The 19,284-nt window shown below is 33.9% G+C and overlaps 1 protein-coding gene across 4 annotated transcripts in view; it reads right to left on the bottom strand.

Annotated features, from left to right (window-relative positions):
• Nucleotides 1–19,284, bottom strand: part of Rho-6 (rhomboid 6) — a 154,552-nt gene that overhangs the window by 94,157 nt on the left and 41,111 nt on the right. Inside the window, exons 1-2 of one of the 4 annotated variants that reach the window (XM_070304237.1) lie at nucleotides 14,260–14,433; nucleotides 13,948–14,032 (exon numbers count right to left, since the gene is read on the bottom strand). The exons of 1 other annotated variant lie outside the window; for it this stretch is intronic. The gene's annotated coding sequence lies outside the window, so the exon portion shown is untranslated. Of the gene's footprint in view, nucleotides 1–13,947; nucleotides 14,434–19,284 lie in introns of those variants that run through there. 2 more of the 4 variants (XM_070304235.1, XM_070304240.1) reach the window with 2 other exon arrangements.

Raw genomic sequence — 19,284 nt, 5'->3', positions numbered from 1 at the left:
AAATCCTTATGTTACTTAGAGAAGTGGTTCAATTTCAGCAATACAAATTGGCTATTTTCACTTGACAGCATTAACCTAAAAACTCAAATCAAATATGAACATTTTGTGAATATAATTGAATCTTTAAATCTGCAAAAGCTTAATATTAATATGGACAATCTATATTCCGAAATATTATTAATGAATGCGTTACTTGCAAAAATAATTGATTGTAAAGATATTACAGATATAAATATAATTACTGCACAAAAATGGCAGTATATTTTTAATCGATGTGACGATTTTTCGAATATTTATAAAGTTATTTCATATCTTTCGTCTGTTCCCGCCACTTCAGCATTTACTGAGAGAGTTTTCTCTGTAATGAAACTAAAATGGCGGGAAGAAAGGAACGAAGCTTCTCTAAATTTAATTAAAAATGAGTTGTTGATATATCTAAATTTAAATATCGGTTGTAAAGACGCTGTGGAAGTCTTTAAAAAAGACAAACACTTGTGTAGATATTGCTAAAAGTAATAAAAAATATGTATGGAAAAATAAATAATATAAAAAATATATGTATTGTACTTTTTTTTTTTTTATTTAACGTACTTTTTTTTTTCGTTCTCAAAGGCGTTACATACGTTATTTGTTTTAAAAAAAGGTGGCAACCCTAAATACAATCTCAAGCATGAGATTTGATGGTTTCATTTTATATCTCATCCTTTAGTCTTTAGGCAAGGAATACCGAACAAAATTTTGTACTTCGATACTAATTATAAATATTAATTATTACATGTAATGGCATTTGTTTTTATGTAATGTCTCATTTTCTTTAAATTGAAATCAAACCAATGCCCCGAGTCTGTTCTAATTATCTCAGAAGTTGATCTCTCGATAAATAGATTTCGTAAATAATCTTCTTTAATTGATTAATTTATTTTATTTGAGATTGTTGGGGATTGATATGACATATATATATATATATATATATGTGTGCGATCGATATAAAAGAATATTTGGAAAAGAATTCGAGCGTTGAAATGTATATATATTGAAAGCTCTTACAGTCACTGCTCGCATGTTCTCCAACTTGGAGAATATTGAATTGTTCTAACGTATTTTCTTTGAAATGTGAAAATTCACTCCATAGGAACATTCGTACATCGATGTAGAGCGTCGAAAGACAAGAGTTCTCAATACTTTGCTTTGCAAACTTTCTTTATTGGTACTTTTTGATGTCGAAATATTTTATATGGAGGTAGAATGATAATTGTACGCTTTTACGTTGAACAAAGTAAAAATATATACTATACTTATAGCATTGAAAAAAATATTCTCACGTCTTTGTTTTTTTTAATTATTAATATTTTTCTCATTTTTTAATTTTCCCTTATATAGAATATTTCAATTCTTGTTCTTATTCCTTGTAACATAATTTACATAGTACCTCCCCGATCGATTAGGCATAAATAGAAAATACAAAAACAATCAAATGAACAGTCGGGAAGAAGAAAAGTTAAATAAAAAAAATCGTAATGTTTATAATAATATATAATGAAGGGTATATTAATACTTTATGCATCGTGTAATATTAGAAAAATAGTAAAAGATATAAGAAATAAAAATTTGTGAAAAAAAAATATTGGTCTTTCCGTGATTAAGTGTTCTTAGAAAATTCATGCTTTAATGTAACTTTCTTTGTCCACTGAATCGTTCCAATTGTTTTCCGCTTGCAAATCGCCCGCGGGGCATTGAGCCCGATATTCTCACTTCGCGTATAAAAATATGTTATGTACGAAGGATACGAAAATCCGAATTGCCATCAAAAGTACATTGTCAGAAGACAAAAGCTCCCCCACCACCCCCACCCCCCATCCCCACAAAGTTCCGGGATCGCGCGATCTTCTTCTCGCGACGCGAGGAAAACTTTCTGTATCTCCAACTTCATAAACGTGAAAGTTATACCGAACCGAGATTCTTTCACGGGCAAATCGCTTTTACGCAGTTTGCGAGGAATACGCGCCAAAGATTATAAACATACAAAATCGGGCATTGAAATCGATACACTATACACCTCCTGCGAGTGCTTTGATATCGAGAAACAGAGTCGCACCATACAATCTTTATATTCACAATTTTTGTAAAATATATATATTGTACATTCCCCCATACTTTTATAGCATTCAAAAATATTAGTCATTTTACTCGCTAAATTATATTGATAAATAAATTATAAATAATAAATAAACGATAAATTTATAGCACATACTGAAATTTTGCTAAAACATAATTTTTATCGATCAAGTAATTTTCGTTTCGTTAATTTCAAAGCAAGGGAAAATGTACGAAGAACATTCTTCTCGCGTATCGAATATCTTTTTAAAATTATAATTATTCCGCTTAATGTATGATTTGAGCATAAAAGACGTTTGATGATAGATTCTCTGACGATAGAGAACCGCAACTGGCTGCCACGATATCAAAGTCCTGCTTGCGCTTTCGTCTCATTACCGGAAATCCTATTTAAGATTGAAATGCGAAGTGCTAAGTTATTGGTGTGGGTGCGGCTTAAGTCGATCGGCTGCGGGAGATGACATTCGGGAAACCAAAAAGGAGGGGTCCTAGAACGTTTCTCCGTAGCGCACGCTAGAAAGGCTTTTTCCGTACTTCGAACTTCGCAAACATATCCGGCGCATCCGGCTGGTACAAAAACGGAAGCGCTAAAGTACCTGCAACTGCGCGATGTTACCAACTTCGTTGCATTCAGAAACTCCTTATCTCTCCTTATATCAGTTTTTGTCCCCTACTAAAAGGTGAAATAATTACCAGATTCCGCGCACGAGCGCACTTTTCCAGCATCTCTCTATTAACATTAATGATAGCGCGTCTCAATCATATATTCCTAATCAAATAACTCGCGCATCATTCAATGATATTAGCTATTCAAATTCATTGTTTGCAGAGCTATCGCATACGTTAAATTCAACGTCGCGTATCGTTACACACATTTTTTTTTTTTATCTAATATTATTTCTCAAATGTCATATTATATACAAATAAAATATTCTACACTCAATTTAATTAGTAGTATCATTACCATTATTATTAATATAATAATAGTATCATATTTTTCACTGACATATGTACTTTAATCAGAGTTATGAAGGAACGTTGTCTACGAGGAACATAAGACAAGAGGAATTCACGTAAGATATATACAATTCCCGTAAAAACTTCGTCTCGACGGTGATAATTTTAGTTATACGATAACGGAGAGTTACTCGTGAAAAAGCTCGACTACCGTGGGTCAACTACCGTTCGCGAAAGGAGAGGAGAATAGTACCGAAATAAAGGAGGAGTGCTGAAGGAGCAATTGCGTTTCCTCGCGTTTCTTCGCACCCTCGCGCGCTGCGGGAGAATGTTTATTGCTATGATACAGCCGCACGGTAGCTAAGTTAGGTTAGATCGTCCCCTTTGCCACCACCCGTCGAGGGGGTATCTCTTCTCGAGGTGGTATTTTCTCTGTAAAGAGAGAGAGAGAGAGAGAGAGAGAATCTGCCGCCGCGTCGCAGGAAGTACGGAGTGGCGGCGAGTGTAGTTGGAAAGTTTCATCCGGAAGTAACGTTCTATTGGTCCATCTGACCTCGTCGAAATTCTAAATGGGGCTTTCCATTTATTCAAACAGAATTTACGATGAGCCTTTCGAGTCAGCGTCTAGTGTACCCTAACGTCGCACAAGACAATCTATTACCATCCGTATTGTGGCTAGAGATATATTATTGATATATTCATATTTATTTATAGACATGTCTTTATTTTACGGCTATAAAATACACTATGGTAAAATAACATTTGATTAGAAGCATAAAGACAAGGAGAATTCCAATCGCGATGAATTAATCAACTTATGTATTTATTATTCGCGATATTATCTTATTTTATAGAGAAAATCCCAATATTAATTATATTATATTATGACTTTTCACTGGAATAAAGAGAAATTCTAAAATACTCCCCGGTCACGTTTATATTGGACGAGAATTCGACGAAAACTTGCGAGGTCGCATACGAGGAGGCATTTCGTATCGAAAAATATGGCCTGTTGCTGGTGAGACATTTAAGGTACCCCCAACTCTTTATACCGTAGTTTGAAGTCCTTGTATCGCCGCGATCGTCCGTGTTATTCGCGAGATAAGCAAATCTTTATTTGTAGCATAAACTTTTTTTTTTTTCTATCGTCCGGTAGATTTTTCATACTTTCGATATTTACGCGCCCGTTCTCTGGGGAAATTCTCCATAGTCGGGAAAAATCTATGTAGGCAGGGGCAACCGGGGGGCTATAGCTCGATAGAAGGAGGATGATATTTCGTACGTCCATCCACGTTGCAGTTGCAAGTTTAAAGTCGCGCTTTACATTGATTCCATAGACGATTCCGCCCGGTTCTTTTGGCATCGCCGATATCAAAAAGCGACGGTGGAGCTAGATAGGCGGCCGAAGCTTACCGGCAAACTTTATATTATGTCTCGCGAACAAAGTTTGCTCACGGCAAACTACATCGCGTTCTTATTTATGAATAAATCTTTATTTATGCGCTGCATCACGCGACGGTATAATGCTGCCATAGTCCTCGTATTTATCGTTGTCCTGTGTTTACGTCACGTTTCAAATTAAAACAAATCGTTTGACGAAGCAAATAAAGTATGTCGTGTGCATTGAAAAGTTATTTTTTCACAAGTTAATATCCCGTAGGAACGCGCTAAAACTCTAATAAAATTCAAAGCTGTAAACTCCGCTGTGGAAAAATTAAAGCATTAAACAATTCAGTTATAAAAATTTACAACACGTAAAATATACGCTTTATCAAATGTATATATCCTTGAAAATTAATTAATATAAAAATATATAAAAAAAAATTTTATTACTGTTTGCATAAAACTGCAGATATATCTGCGCGCATAAAGATTTATTTTTTCAGGTGAATTATGTAAACTTTATTATTAAAATACATTAAATACATATTTTATAATTATCCAGAGTAATCAAAATATATAAATCTTCGAGAATATCATATTTTAAAGCCGCGAAGAAAGAAGATTAAATCGTATGAGCGGTAAAAAAACTTTTACGAATAAATGACTAGCGAGATGCAAAAAATGGTTCGCGAGTTTGCATGAATTTATCGTTAAAGGAAAACATATTATTCTATTATGGAAGGGACCTATACAAGGACAAGCGAATTCTCGAAAATTATGCCACTCTCGTCGTCATTCAGCATGATCTCATTTTCTCGGCGAATAGAAAACGCGCGAGGGTTTCTATACGAGGGAGAGCGACTCGTTTCATCGGATTGGCCTTGCCGAAAAATGAGACAGACCGAGTCCTCCAAAAAGCAAGATCTGTGAAAGCGAAAGAAAAGTAGCGAGAGAGAAGTAAGATAGAGGGGAAAATTATGTTTGCGGCGGTAATCTTCTTTCCTACATATGATATGCAAAAGAGAAAAGTGAGAAAAGAAGGCGAAAAGTGAAAGTAACGGATCCCTTCGTTGTGGGGAGTTGGATTTCCAACTTATAAAAAAAAAAAAAAAAAAAAAAACGTCCCCCTAGAGCTTTCTTCGAAGTTTTGATTATTCATTCAAATCCTCGTATTACAACATCCCGAGATCAAATTATTTTTAAACACGTGCTATCTATATCTTCTCTCTTAGATTTCGTAAACACATATCAGAGATTTTTCTATCTCTGTTTATATATCACATTTTTCTATTTTTCTAATATTATTTATTATTAAATATTAATGCTAATATTTTTATATATTCTTTGTTGTTTGTTATTATTTTTTAGATAAAGCAAAGTTTGCTAAATATAGTTTTGCTAAATATAGCATATGTTTAAAAGACAAGAATCAAATAAAAAAAGCTTACATTATAAATTTGCAAATTCAATATTATATAAAAGATGACATAAAAATATATCTGACTTCAAGAAATCATATATCGAGAAACATAATTTCTTCTGACTTTAGAGAATTTTTCATTACAGTTGGATTTATATACACAACTCAATACAAGTATCTTCGATAATGCAACAGCAAACAATAAACATTAAACAATAGGGTCAACAGGAAACAATAATGTATGTACTCACAGAATTAGTAATAATAAAAAGAGAGATAAAGGAAAAGACAAATACTAAAAGATGTCCGATATAAGTTCAAACAATGATTAAATTATAACTTTTTGATAAGGCAGAGTAAAAAAAGATAATAAAGAAATCATGTGGCAGAGATGGCATTGCAAATAACTGAGAAGTTGCTTTCGCATAAAACGATAGAAACGATGAATGATATTAAAAGTGGTACGACGCGATATAAAAGGATGCGCGAGACAATGGACCGGATGTGGAGCGTGTTTTTTTCTTATCAATACATCAGGTACACTCGCGAGGCGGCGGCGACGGCGGCGCGGAATTGCTCGAACTTTTTTAGACTTTTCTTCCTGTGCACACAATGAGCAGAGGGTAGCAGCTCGGGGAATAGGCGGTTCGCGTGAATACTAAATTTTAAAAGTAAGCCAAGACGCGAGAAATTTATGGTGTGCGCGAGTGTAAGTTTACAATTACACGGAAGAATGAGGAGGGGACAAGAGAGAGAGAGAGAGAGAGAGAGAGAGAGAGAGAGAGAGAGAGGATGGGAAGTAGAATGAGAGGATGGCTCGAGCTACAACCCACCGCGTCTTAATCCCCTTTTTATCTCTGCACCTTTTACCCAGAATATCTATGGCCTTCGGAGAGGGAATCTCCAAGATTCTTTAGCCTCTTAAGCTAACGTGCAGTGCGATCGTAGATACAAGAATCGGGAGTTAGATTAAGAAATGCAACTTTCTTCAAACGCTATTTGTCGATGAAATTAATTGCATTTAAGTACATCGAAAAATTTCGAAATTCGAAAATTGTATTAATTATTTTTATTGTAAAAGTTAAACTAAAATATAAATAATTTGATGGATTCAGATAAGATAATTAAAGCGTAAGTTAATAAATAACAATAATTAAATAATGATAAAACAATAGTTTTTAAAATAAAATGTTTTTCACTCAAATCATTTCTCAATACACATTAAGCATTTTCAATTCTATAATAAAATTTATAGATAAATTAAATTAATTAAACATAAAAGTCCTATAATTTTTTAATACACACAATTGAATAAAAACGACTGCTTTGCGATATCGCGAATCGAGTGATAGAGACCATCCACTAATAATTATTAATGTCAATTTAACTAATGTAGATCATTTTACTTGCAACGCGTTATAAATGCCAAGTTTAGTTTATACATGTTGTCATTTGCGCAACATGTGCGCAGACGAGCGTGTCGAATTGTAATTTCACTCAACGCACACGCATACTTCAAATTAGTCTTCTATTCGATAGTATATTCTAGACAACAAAATTACTATTCAAATTACCGTTCCGCTAGATTGTACTATAAAATTACCATTTGGATTAGCTCGGCTCAAACCGACAAACTTATGATTTAAATCTAATCGTTTGAAACATGAATAGCAATACGTGCAACATAAAATTAGAATAAATGAAAAATCACGAATAGAATCATTATATAACAAATCTTCGAATTTCTATATAAAAAGCAATTTTTATAAAAATATTCAACAATATTTTATTCGAAATGTGCCACACATTTTGATGCTAATTATCGTAAAGAATAATACTAATGCGTGAATAAATATTTGAATAACTCCTTCATAAACGACAAACAACCGCAAGGGTATCGCAATAATAAGGATAAATAAATTAACTTGAGAAATAAATTCCCGTTATAGGTAATGTGCAAAAATCTTCACGACATTCGCGTGCTCATCAACAATGAAGTTATTATATGCACGACTAACGGGAAAACTTCTTCCGAGATATTTAAAACGTATTTTGGCGAGCAAGGGTGGGAAAGCGGCTGATAAAAGCTGGAATTAACGCGAAATGGAAAACTTGAAGGCACTTTAATTATGTTCCTCGAGCTAAGCCAACCCTTCGTGGTTACGTGTCGCGAAATCCCCCCTGTCTTAAGAGAATTCTTATGAAATCTCTGCAGCACTGACGACTAATTGTTGGAAAACGCAAGTAAGGATCGCGATTCATCGCAAAAGATAAGGACCAGTAATTCCATAAACGTTTTCTTCTTTCTTTCTATGTTAAAACTGATTAGCATCACTAATGAGGAATAATAAAATTTTTACTAATTCTACATAATATTTGGAGATATTGGGAGTAATTAAAAAATAAATTAATAGTTTATACTAACAATAAAAATACAGAATAATGTAATAGTATATTAATAATAATATTAGTGAATTTTAAATAAAATTTTCATATATCAAGGAATTTTTCTCAAATCATCAACAGATTCGATGGTCGATCTGGTTAATCTCTTTATTCAATATAACTGATCTTTCGCGTAAATCAACAATCATTCGTTAACTGCTTCGAATTTCATTGCCGTTATATCCGGACGGGGTACTTTCAACTTGCACATTCTGGAAATATAAATTTTTATCCCGATCTCGCGAAGAAAAAAAAGTCCGCGATTACCGTAATCCATCCCCATTCGCTTGAAACGCTTTCATGGCGAATTCGCGCAGAATAATATTATCAGCTAGCTAAAAGCTTGAAATCAAGCCTCTGAATGAGAGTGGCCGAAACGAATTTTTCCCGATCTAACCAACTCGCGTATTGGTTTATTAAAGCGCCGTAGGACATTTTCACGTACTGATTACACATCAATGGGGTTATTCACGACCTCCGTTTCCTCTTTTTCCCGCGAAACGTGTACGGGTTACCATCGGCGGAAAATTGGCTCGGCGCCAGATCGGGCTTAAAGCTTTTCTACCGCCTCCCAGCAAATAATACGCTAGAAGCTCACGTCGTATCGTCGGCCCGGATATACTCTCAAATTCGTTACACAATCCGTTAGAGAATATTTGCGGTTATATTTCTTTCGAATTACGGATACGCATTTCCGGTCGATATTAAATATACGAGAACAACTGCCATACTTGGACGAAAAATAAATTGAATTTTTACACGAGTACCTCGTTTCGTACGAATCATTTCGAAACATCAAGATTTTTGCGTCCCTTATGTATTTAAAGAGCGATATCTTTCTTGCACAATATAAATATTATAATTCAACTAATCATACATATATTAACGCGTACTAATTTAATTTTATATAATTTATCATATATGCACATGTATAATACGTATACATATGTATATATATATATATATATATATATATATATATATATATATAAATTATATAAAATTAAATTAAATATTAAATATTAAATATATTTTATATATTTAAAAAAATTTAAATATTATAAAAAAATTGTTTTAAAATATATATAATTTAATTTATTAAGTAACACATTAATTACAGTTTGCAATACCAGCAATCGTTAAATTATCACCTGCACAATTTATAGCGATATATTATTATGAAACTTAAATTTTCAGAATTTATCAAAAGCCGTATTAGCTGTTACTTCCAAGAAACTAGCGCAGGCACTAGTAGCTCTCCTCATTACTTACAGTTACACATCATACAATATTCTCCTATATTAAAGTAATATTTCTCATAACTAAATATATATACAATTTCGCAACGCAACGCAATTGTTCTACATTCGAGTACGAAGAGGCTGTATCATTCCCACGAAACTTGATTGAGAGTAGCTTGGTGCGAATATGCGAGATCGACCAACGCAACGTGTTTTAAATATTTGCCCGTCAGTGGGACGTGACATACTATCTCTGATTTAGCGTATTTATAAAAAAAAAAAAAAAAGAACTAGTTAGATCTACAAGTTCTAACATCGATTTCATGGCATACCGCGAGTGAAAACGTGACGGTTCGATTAGACTATCCAGTTAGTTTTTTTGATCGTCGTGCAAATGACAAATCTAACGCGATATCAAGGATGGATGCGATAAAAGCGATTGTTTTTCTGGACAAATTGCGCTTTTCACGCTATCCGAGATGTTCTTTTCGCATCTTCTTGTCGACGCGACCGAAGCAAGAACGAGAAGCGAAAAAAGAGCGAGTAGCAAAGCGGGAGGGAGGCAAAGGGAAAAGGTGTTAAGAACTACAGCCGGAACCGTTGCGCTTCTTCCCTTTGACCCTCGAAAAAAAAACAAGAAGACGAGTGCGCACCGGCTTTCCTTCCATTTAAACTCTGTCGACGAGTGAAGGAAGATCGTCTTTTTGTCTCACTAATCTAGGCAAAGAGTAGTCGCCGCGAAAGGCGGCCGAGTGACTGCACGAATCAATAACGCGAACCTAGTTTATGTAATCGGTGGCACTATCGAGACAAAGATTTAAAAGCATTCTCTCGAGAATTATTTTTTGCCCTATCCGAAATTAATTTTTCGAAATTTTCATTCCTCTCTCTGAAAAAGTATAAACTCCATTTCAAAATGCGAAATATGTGTATTAATATTTATTCAATAAAAAAGGGAAGGAGAGAGAGAGAGAGAGAGAGAGCGAGAGAAAAAATATGGGAGATTTAACTTTTATATCAAATTACGCTAAACCATATTGACATATGCCAATTCTTCATAAGGAAATTCTTGATTTTAAATGAAATTATATTGTTCTTTAATATAAATTAGATTTAAATCAAATTAATTAAATTATATTAATTTTTTAATTTAATTTAAATCGTTCACGCATATAACCTTTTTTTTTTACAATATTTTTGTTTCAATTCGTACTAATTGTCTTTACATTAATTTCTATTTCTGATTCCACAATATAATACAATATATTATTTAAATTCCTACTCTCTCGCAGTTGCCGAAAGATAATGGGAACGCTGGAGGCTCTTAGTTATCCCGCGCGCGTACTTACGGGTTAAGATCAAGCGATGCGAAATCATAAATTAATATCACGGAAGCACCTTGTGTGCACTATATAGGACTGCACGTAATTCCGTGACTTACGGAATGCATACAGCGGAGAGAATGCATATAGCGGAATCGCGCAACAAATGTGCAAACATGCAAATACCGGTATCACTTTACTCGGTCTTTATTACTGCGATGGAAGACAGTAACAGCTTGGCGAAAAACGAGATACTTATATATTAGGAAGCGGCAGTTTGCGCAATTGTAAACTTTAAGATTCGAAAATATGAAGAAAATTAACTATTCTATTCTTTTACCTCACACGCGCAAATGACACTAATTCTATTTTAAAGATATCTGAGAATTCTTGTTTCATTTAAAAATAGAACTATTTAATTTTTTTGTTTAATTCTTACTGATCCTTTTCGAGCATTTAAAACACATCTTTATCTCGTAACGTATGATAATTTATGATAATTTGTAGAAAATGCAAATACAAAATATGATCAGTTTATCAATAATATAAAATTTCATAATTAAATATATTTATATATTTATATTTTGTAATTAAAAATTTATGTATATATATATATATATATGTTTAGGTCATCGATCAAAAGTTCGATCGCACTTGTTCCCTGTGTGTTTGTCATTTAGCTTCAATAAAACTCGAAGCAAACTCGGACTTTGGAGCACATTCGTGTGCGCGTTACAAAGCCCTAAGCTACGTGTATAGTTCACCTCGTTTATGCATTGAAAGTCCGGCAGCGGCTCGAACGAATAAAGTTCTCACGCTGTGGCTTGAAATCGAACCCGACCGCAATATCGAAAGTAATCTTTCGCCGAATACGCGATCGCAAACCATCATTCGCACTATTTTACGCGCTCAAAGTTTTGCAAACGCTAATGCAACTTTCTCATCCGTCCACTATCGATTTCTCCAAATCAAATGATACAAATGGTTTGCGCGAACCATACTCGCTTTTCGTTAAAAATTTATTTAAATTTTCTTTAAATAATATTAATAATAATTTTCAATATTATATAATATTGGATTACGAGATATTTTTATTACTATACCTAATATATAAGTTCCAGATATACTTATAACTTGATATTGAAATGTATATTAATTAAAAGAAAATATAGAACAAAGATTATTTTTGTGGAAAAAATTGAATAATAATATTTTTAATGATTATTGAAACTCGAAATTAATTTGATACGCAAGAAATAACTGCATTTTATTTTTGTCTAAATAAAAATCTATTTATAAAAAATATAATACACGGAATAAAAATACTTAAATTAACAAGTAATTAATTACGAATATATTCTTCAAAAATTGACTTAAACGTGTGATACACTTTATAAAAATCAACTTGCTTTACTACTCGGCAAACTTGAGGCACTACTATATTACTTGAGCAAGTAACTCTATTTTTACACGTATAAAATTGTATGCGTGTATGTGTGTACCCGGTATTCCTTTACGTCATCACATTTCTAACGAAACGTTACAGTTTCGTTTGACAAACGATGTGAAATAAAAAAATACGGTCGATATATTATCATATATTTTATGTAATAAAAAAATCGATGAATACTTTTGTAATATTTTTTTATAATATCATCTTCTTATCAAACATATTTTCTTCTTATCTCTTTCCATGCTTTGTTTTTATCGAATGTATTTTACAGTTTATCGAGAATGATATGATATTAACGAAATATTAACGATATGATAACGAAATAATATTGAGTTATACGCATGAAAATCATTTCGCTTAAAGTAATATCTTATTTAAAAATTCTTAACAATCGACATAAATTTATTCATGAACTCCTTGTAATATGTTGACTATATAATTAATTGAATTATTTTATCGACAATGAGTTCGCGCTATTTAATGTTGCGAGCAACAAACGCGCATATCGAAAAATTTATTTTTCATCCGATATTATTCTATATATATAACTGTGTATATAGCCTTTTATGTGTGCGGGAATTTGCGAAACATTATATATTACATGCGTAGTCATCATTCGGACGAGGCGCGTGAGCTCGCTCATCAATCGTTATTAAACCAATTCTACGGGCGTTTAACATTGCACGCGGCAATGTTCGTAATATGTAGAATTTTTCGATAAGATATGAATATTTATGAAAATAATAGAGAGACGAGAAGCTTTCGACGTACAGCAACTTAAAATTCCGCGAAGCAATGCGATTTATACGCGAGTATGGAGCATGTCTGATCTTTATTTGACTATATCTACTTGGCGGCAGCGAAGAATACTTCTCAAAGTACTCTTTTTCATTTGCATATAAAAACATTCATGTGTAAATTATGCAAACTGTTTGCTTTTTTTTTAACCTCTATGCAGGCTATGTAATTTAAAAAATGGCATTTTAAATTATATATAAATTACTTGCTTTCTTGCAGGTAATTTTTACGATACGCCTTTTCTCGACTTTCTCTCATTTTAAAATAATATTTTTGTTAAAAAAATTTCTTAAATTTCATTTTCTTAACAGCACAGACCTACGGTACGCTGTTACATGTCAAAATGATGTACATGTTCACACATTTATCACAAAGAACAATGCATGTAAAATTATTCCAACACTTAGATTAATCTGCAATTTTCGACTGTCAGTTGCGACGATCATCTGTCAATGGGCTCCGATTTGACAATCAGTCGGTTCTTAAAACTTGAATTAGAAGAACGACGTGCGTATTCTTTTCCAAGAGCGAAGTCATCAACTCGATATTCATCATCATTCGTAAAAAGCTTAGATAAGTTATATTTCTTCAAAATCAACGTATGCTTTTAATCACGTTATCTTTATTAACGTCGTTCCCTATATTGGCATGCCAACGAGGCCACGTCACATCAATCAATCAAATACAAATAAACGCATCGATATTTTTCAAAGTGAGAGAAAATTCCCGAATCTTCCCGACTAGTTTCTCGCGAACGTTGATCAATTTATTGATATCGCGTATCAGACCCTATTTTTTTAACCGTAACCTCACCTGTTACAATGTCGATCGAATCACTCCATGGTGTCACTGTCAGCGGCTGACTACGGCCACCCCCTTCCGGTAGTCTGGAGATGGGCTGGATGCAAGACCACAAACACCATAAACACGTACGTCCGAGCGCGGAGGGTGAATCGCGATCGGAAGAGAGAAGAGAGAGAGAGAGAGAGAGAGAGAGAGAGAGAGAGAGAGAGAGAGAGAGAGAGAAAGAGAAAGAGAGTGGAGAACTGCGTAGGGAAAAAGAGAGAAGGAAAGAGAGAGAGAGAGAGAGAGAGAAATAGTAGCGTGTGTCAAACGTATACGAACATGCACGTCCGGTTCCGCGTCCGCGCGTGCACTGACTTCTCCTCTGTCTGTTCAGGCGCGCCAGCCCGCAAGTCCATCCACCTTGGGCCACACTGTAGACTCGTCGCTAGGTTGCCATGACGACCGGTCAACAGCACGCGCAGTCGGCGCGAGCGAGACGCCGTCACGCGGTCGTCGATGGTGGGAAAGGGGTGAGAGGGAGGGAAGAGGGATGGGGGAGGGGAAGGCGAAGGGAGAATTTTCGCGTTTGTGTGGGAAAATCTTTTTTCACAAAAAAAAAAAAAAATGGAAACGTTTTTATAATAAGATACGTCACGCAGTGCTATATATATTCGCATAAAAAATACTAAGAAAAATATAATTAAAATATATAACGTATATAAAATATAAAATATGTAATAAAAGATACGTCAAGATAAATAATTAGCTAATATATCGAGAAAAATTGATATTGGGATAAATTGAAATGAAAAGAGTATGTTGCTATAAACCTAGTATAACAAGATACATTCGGGAGTTGAATTTAAGAAATTTTTGGAGTTATATTTTAAGAAAAATTAAAAACTGAATACACCCGAGAGATGCGCACACAGAGATAAAGAAATTTTGTAAACAGACGTGAAGTTAAGTTTATTTATGTTAAATAAAATAAAATAAAATTAATTGAAGTAATCGTAACAATCTTTCTGACAAGAGAAAAGCAAAAACTGACAAATCTATAGCTATATCTATACAGTAAACACTTTATTGTTCCCATGCAGTCGAGTAATCCGCGCTGCGAGATAAATTGGAAATATCAATACGTAACAATCGGTGTATAGACAATCATAAATTTAATATATTTATTTATTCTCCTCTAGTAGAGGTTTTATGTAACGCAATTGTTTATATATAAAACCGACAATTATTATTTTATTATTCTCATCTCGCGATTGCGATCGCAATACGTATGTATACAGTAGTTTTCAGATTGCATTTGCGCCTCTATTTTCTGTGCGTTTCAATCGGCACAAAATAGAAAAGTAGAAAATCGATGATATGGAGTTTAATATCTCTCTTATATGCGACGGAAAAAAAAATTCGTAGCCTCGGATATATCGGCGTTTCGCTGTGGATAGATATCCAGAAAGTTAATAACGATCGCCAAACGACTGAAAGGGACCGACGAACCTATGGAGGCCGTCAAATAAGCTGATACTGCAGGAACGTTATTCGCTGATACGTAAGCTTACTACAAACGCGTCAGATTTCCGTAATCAACGTGACAGTCCGTCATCATTCTGATCTCATGTCGCTTATATGTCATATATTCGTATGTGAACGCGAACGATAAGATTACTCGGAAAAATCGATTCAGATAATAAAAATTTATTATAAAGTAGCAAACGAAATTAATTCAATAAAATCCTCACGCGCACACGCACATATCAGGTACAGGAGATAACTATCTCAACATCATTGTCATGGCACTTATAGCCACCATTTTTATATTTAATCTTCCCTAATTTCCCTAAATCTCTAATTTATTAATTAAAGAGGTCTGTAGCTTGAATCAAATCTCTCGCGACTGCACAAAATGTAGAGATAAGACAGAGCGAGTAAGAAAGAAAATAAGAAAGAGAGAGAGAGAGAGAAAGAGAGAAAGGAATAAAGAATGAGGTAGGAAATTCCGGGCTGGATTATGCGCATCGTGGAAATTAATAAGAGGTACGGTGTAAACGTGCACGGCTGAAATGCGGACCCCACGAAGGAGGGGGGTCGTTAATGCCCGGGCTTGTTTCTCCTTTTCTTTCCATCTTCGTTGTTTTCTTATATTTTTTTCTTCTTTTTAATATCGCTCCGCGGGATACACGTCGATACGATGCGACTACGCGAATACGTGACTTCCAACTCGAGCATCTCATAAAATACAAGCAAATTCCCTCCCCCCCCCCTCCCTCCACAAAAAAAAAGTAGAGAATAGGAGAGAGCGGCCGGGGCTCATTCGAAACGGGGGGCGAAAGCGCGGACGAAATATCTGAGCAGCGAAGTTTCGAAAAAGGATACAAAAGCTCGGAATCGCGGAAATTAATTTACTCGCGGTCGTAAGTGAACCACTTGTTCCGTACGTCTCCCACGTACGCTGATAATACAAGCGCCAAGATTTATTTCTATATGTGCGCGATTGTTTTCTAGGATACATGAAATTTAGTCACGAGAAACTTTTTGCATTTTCGTAGATTTATAATAACGCTTATTCCGTTAATTCAAAAGCATACAAGTATCGCATTTGGCATCTTTATTTCACTCTCAATCACTGTTATATCTAGTATCTATCGCACTCTATCGCGTATTTGGATTATATTATATATCTAATAATCTGAGATATATATAAAAAATGAGAGATTTATATAAATGTATATAATTTAAAAATTTCCAGTTTTGTTTTTTTTTTTGTTCTTAAGTTAATCGTATATTGCGATAATTTTATAATAAAGCGGATAATTATATTGTTATACACATGAATACGATTATTGTTTTAATTTCTTGGCGCTCGATATTCTAGATTAAAAGTCATCAGTTTTATTAACTTTGCAATAAAAATTGTGTAAATTTTTCTAAAATTGATTTTCGACACGCGTTTAGACGTGTGCGCAGAAAAGCATTGCAAAATGCGATTATTCAGCGAGTCGATTTATCATGTGCGCGTTATAATAACGTGTCGTTAACTGCAGAATTTCACTGTTACCGCGACCGCAACGCGCATTTAAATGTGTGTATCTGTAATCCCAATTATCATAGTCCGATAGTCCGCATAGATTACTCCCGCGATTACTCTGTTTTCCAAATTAGATTAAGCCGCAATAACTAGTTGGGCATATAAACGTTGCATAAATACCTATATATAAATATCAGCACACGTCGCGACCGCGTATCCAAATCATTTTTATCTTATCGAGTAAATCGAGTCTCGTTTTTATACGAAATAACAATGCAAAAAGAATGGAGCACCTCGCTTTACATATGTAAAATAATTACAGCAAAAAAAAAAAAAAAATTTCTTCAAGTTTCCTTGATTTGTACAGTTTTTAGAGTCGCAATATCAAATTAATGATTTATGATAAATGTATACGTATATGTTGGCGTTAAATGATAAATCGCGATTATAATAAAAAATGATACAAGCACATGTTGTATATAAATAAAATACGAATAAAGCTTCTTCTTTATTAATTTTTGTATCAACGTTAATATTATATCAATCCTAATTTTTGCAACAATAATCATTTGTTTGTATCTTTTAACGGTTTTCTCTACGAAATTACGCAGAAAATTTTTATGAAATGTTATATTCATGTGTAAAAAAAAAAAAAAAAAAAAAAAACTGTACGTTTTCCCAGATTATGATAAATTTTCATCAAATACCGATGATGCTTTCCGTTTTGAGATTCTTCGTCAATTTAAGTTCCTGTAGAAAGCTTTCATTCAATCATACACCGAACAAAGAGTCTCCGGCTCATGCTGTACAGGCTCGCATATGCGAGAGCTTCTATACCTATATTTTTATATTTCTTTCGCGGTGAAAGAAACACGGGGCCACATAAATCTAGTTAAATCTAGGAAAGGCACAGCCAAAGCAATGAAGAAACATGCCCGCACGCGTTACAACGACTTTTCGTAGAGTTTATGGATACGCCACGGGAATAAAACTACGCCAAGTCCATTCAAAATCTCTCTCTTTCTCTCTCTCTCTTTATACGCTTGCACATCATTTGAGATTTTACTCTTCAATACGGTTACCTCGGACAGATCCTCCATCAAAGACGAAATCGGGACATTCGATTCAGCGCAGAGCAAACTGCTTGCATTTGCCCCAGTATATTGGTGATGTAAAAAATGTCAGTAAGTCTGCCAGAAACGATTATTGAAAAATTCTAGCGATTGCAGAATAAAATAGAATCTGATCTTTTATCTAACAAATTTTTATCTAATCTTTCTTAGCAGGAATTTAATTTAAAATTTAATTATCGAGTTGTTTAATATTATACTTTCATATACTTTATCATAATTACTTTATATTATAGACTAAGAAATATGGAAAAACGAGATTATATCGTTGTTGCGCTTCGCACAAAGGATAAAATTAAAATAATTCACTCTTTAGAGAGACTGTGCAAGAGAAAATTTGATTTACCTTACAATAAATCAACTATAAAAAGTGATAATTATTTCAACAAAAGACGTCCGTTGGAAGAGGATTGAAAGAAATAAAGCTCCGAAATAAGATCCTATCAATATAATTCTTTTTCGAAAACACCCATGCGGATACTCGTCTCGAGATGAGAGCATAAATTCTCTACGTGACCGACAAGCGTGTTCCACGCGCGCAGTTTGTTTCCATAATTTTAATCTCGCGAAAAAGCACGAATACTCTTTAGCGCGAATATTCGGGGAATCGTCATCTCGCGGTCGATTTTTCCAGCTGAATGGAGGAAAAGGAGAATCGCATTCATAGAGGAGAACACATCGCGTAGAACGTATCCGCGCCTATTAACGCTGCACCGGCAAAATGATAACGAATCGCTTCTGCGAAATTATAGCACGCGCGTATGGATCGTATCGCGTTAGGAATGGACGATGATATTTTTTCCGAGACCCGATGAAGCTGATATCTTTCCTTCGAAAGCAGTGAAGGCACGAGGCGCGCGCTTAAAAGCTCCAAAAATTCAGTTCTCGTGCATGTAAAAATTTTATTAATCATTGATGATAATAAAAAAGACGACTCTATCAAGATTTTCTTTATATTTAATTACTGATATGAAAAATCCTGAAATTATAATTTGTGTGCGAAACTATAAAATTAATTCGTTGTTGCTTCGAAGAGAACATAATTCTCTCAAGGTTTCCCTTTGTGTATATATATATATATATATATATATATATATATATATATATATATATATATATATATTCTACAATATATAATATTAAATGATATTGAAAAATGTTTCCGAACAGAATTATTTGAGCCTTTTGACAATGTCC

The sequence above is a fragment of the Polyergus mexicanus genome, unplaced genomic scaffold (genome assembly GCF_030449975.1).
Source record: "Polyergus mexicanus isolate NDT 795.1 unplaced genomic scaffold, iyPolMexi1.0 SCAF_11, whole genome shotgun sequence".
NCBI lineage: Eukaryota > Metazoa > Arthropoda > Insecta > Hymenoptera > Formicidae > Polyergus > Polyergus mexicanus.
The sequence above is the reverse complement of the archived record's forward strand: the minus strand, read 5'-3'. Positions and strand labels throughout refer to the sequence as shown.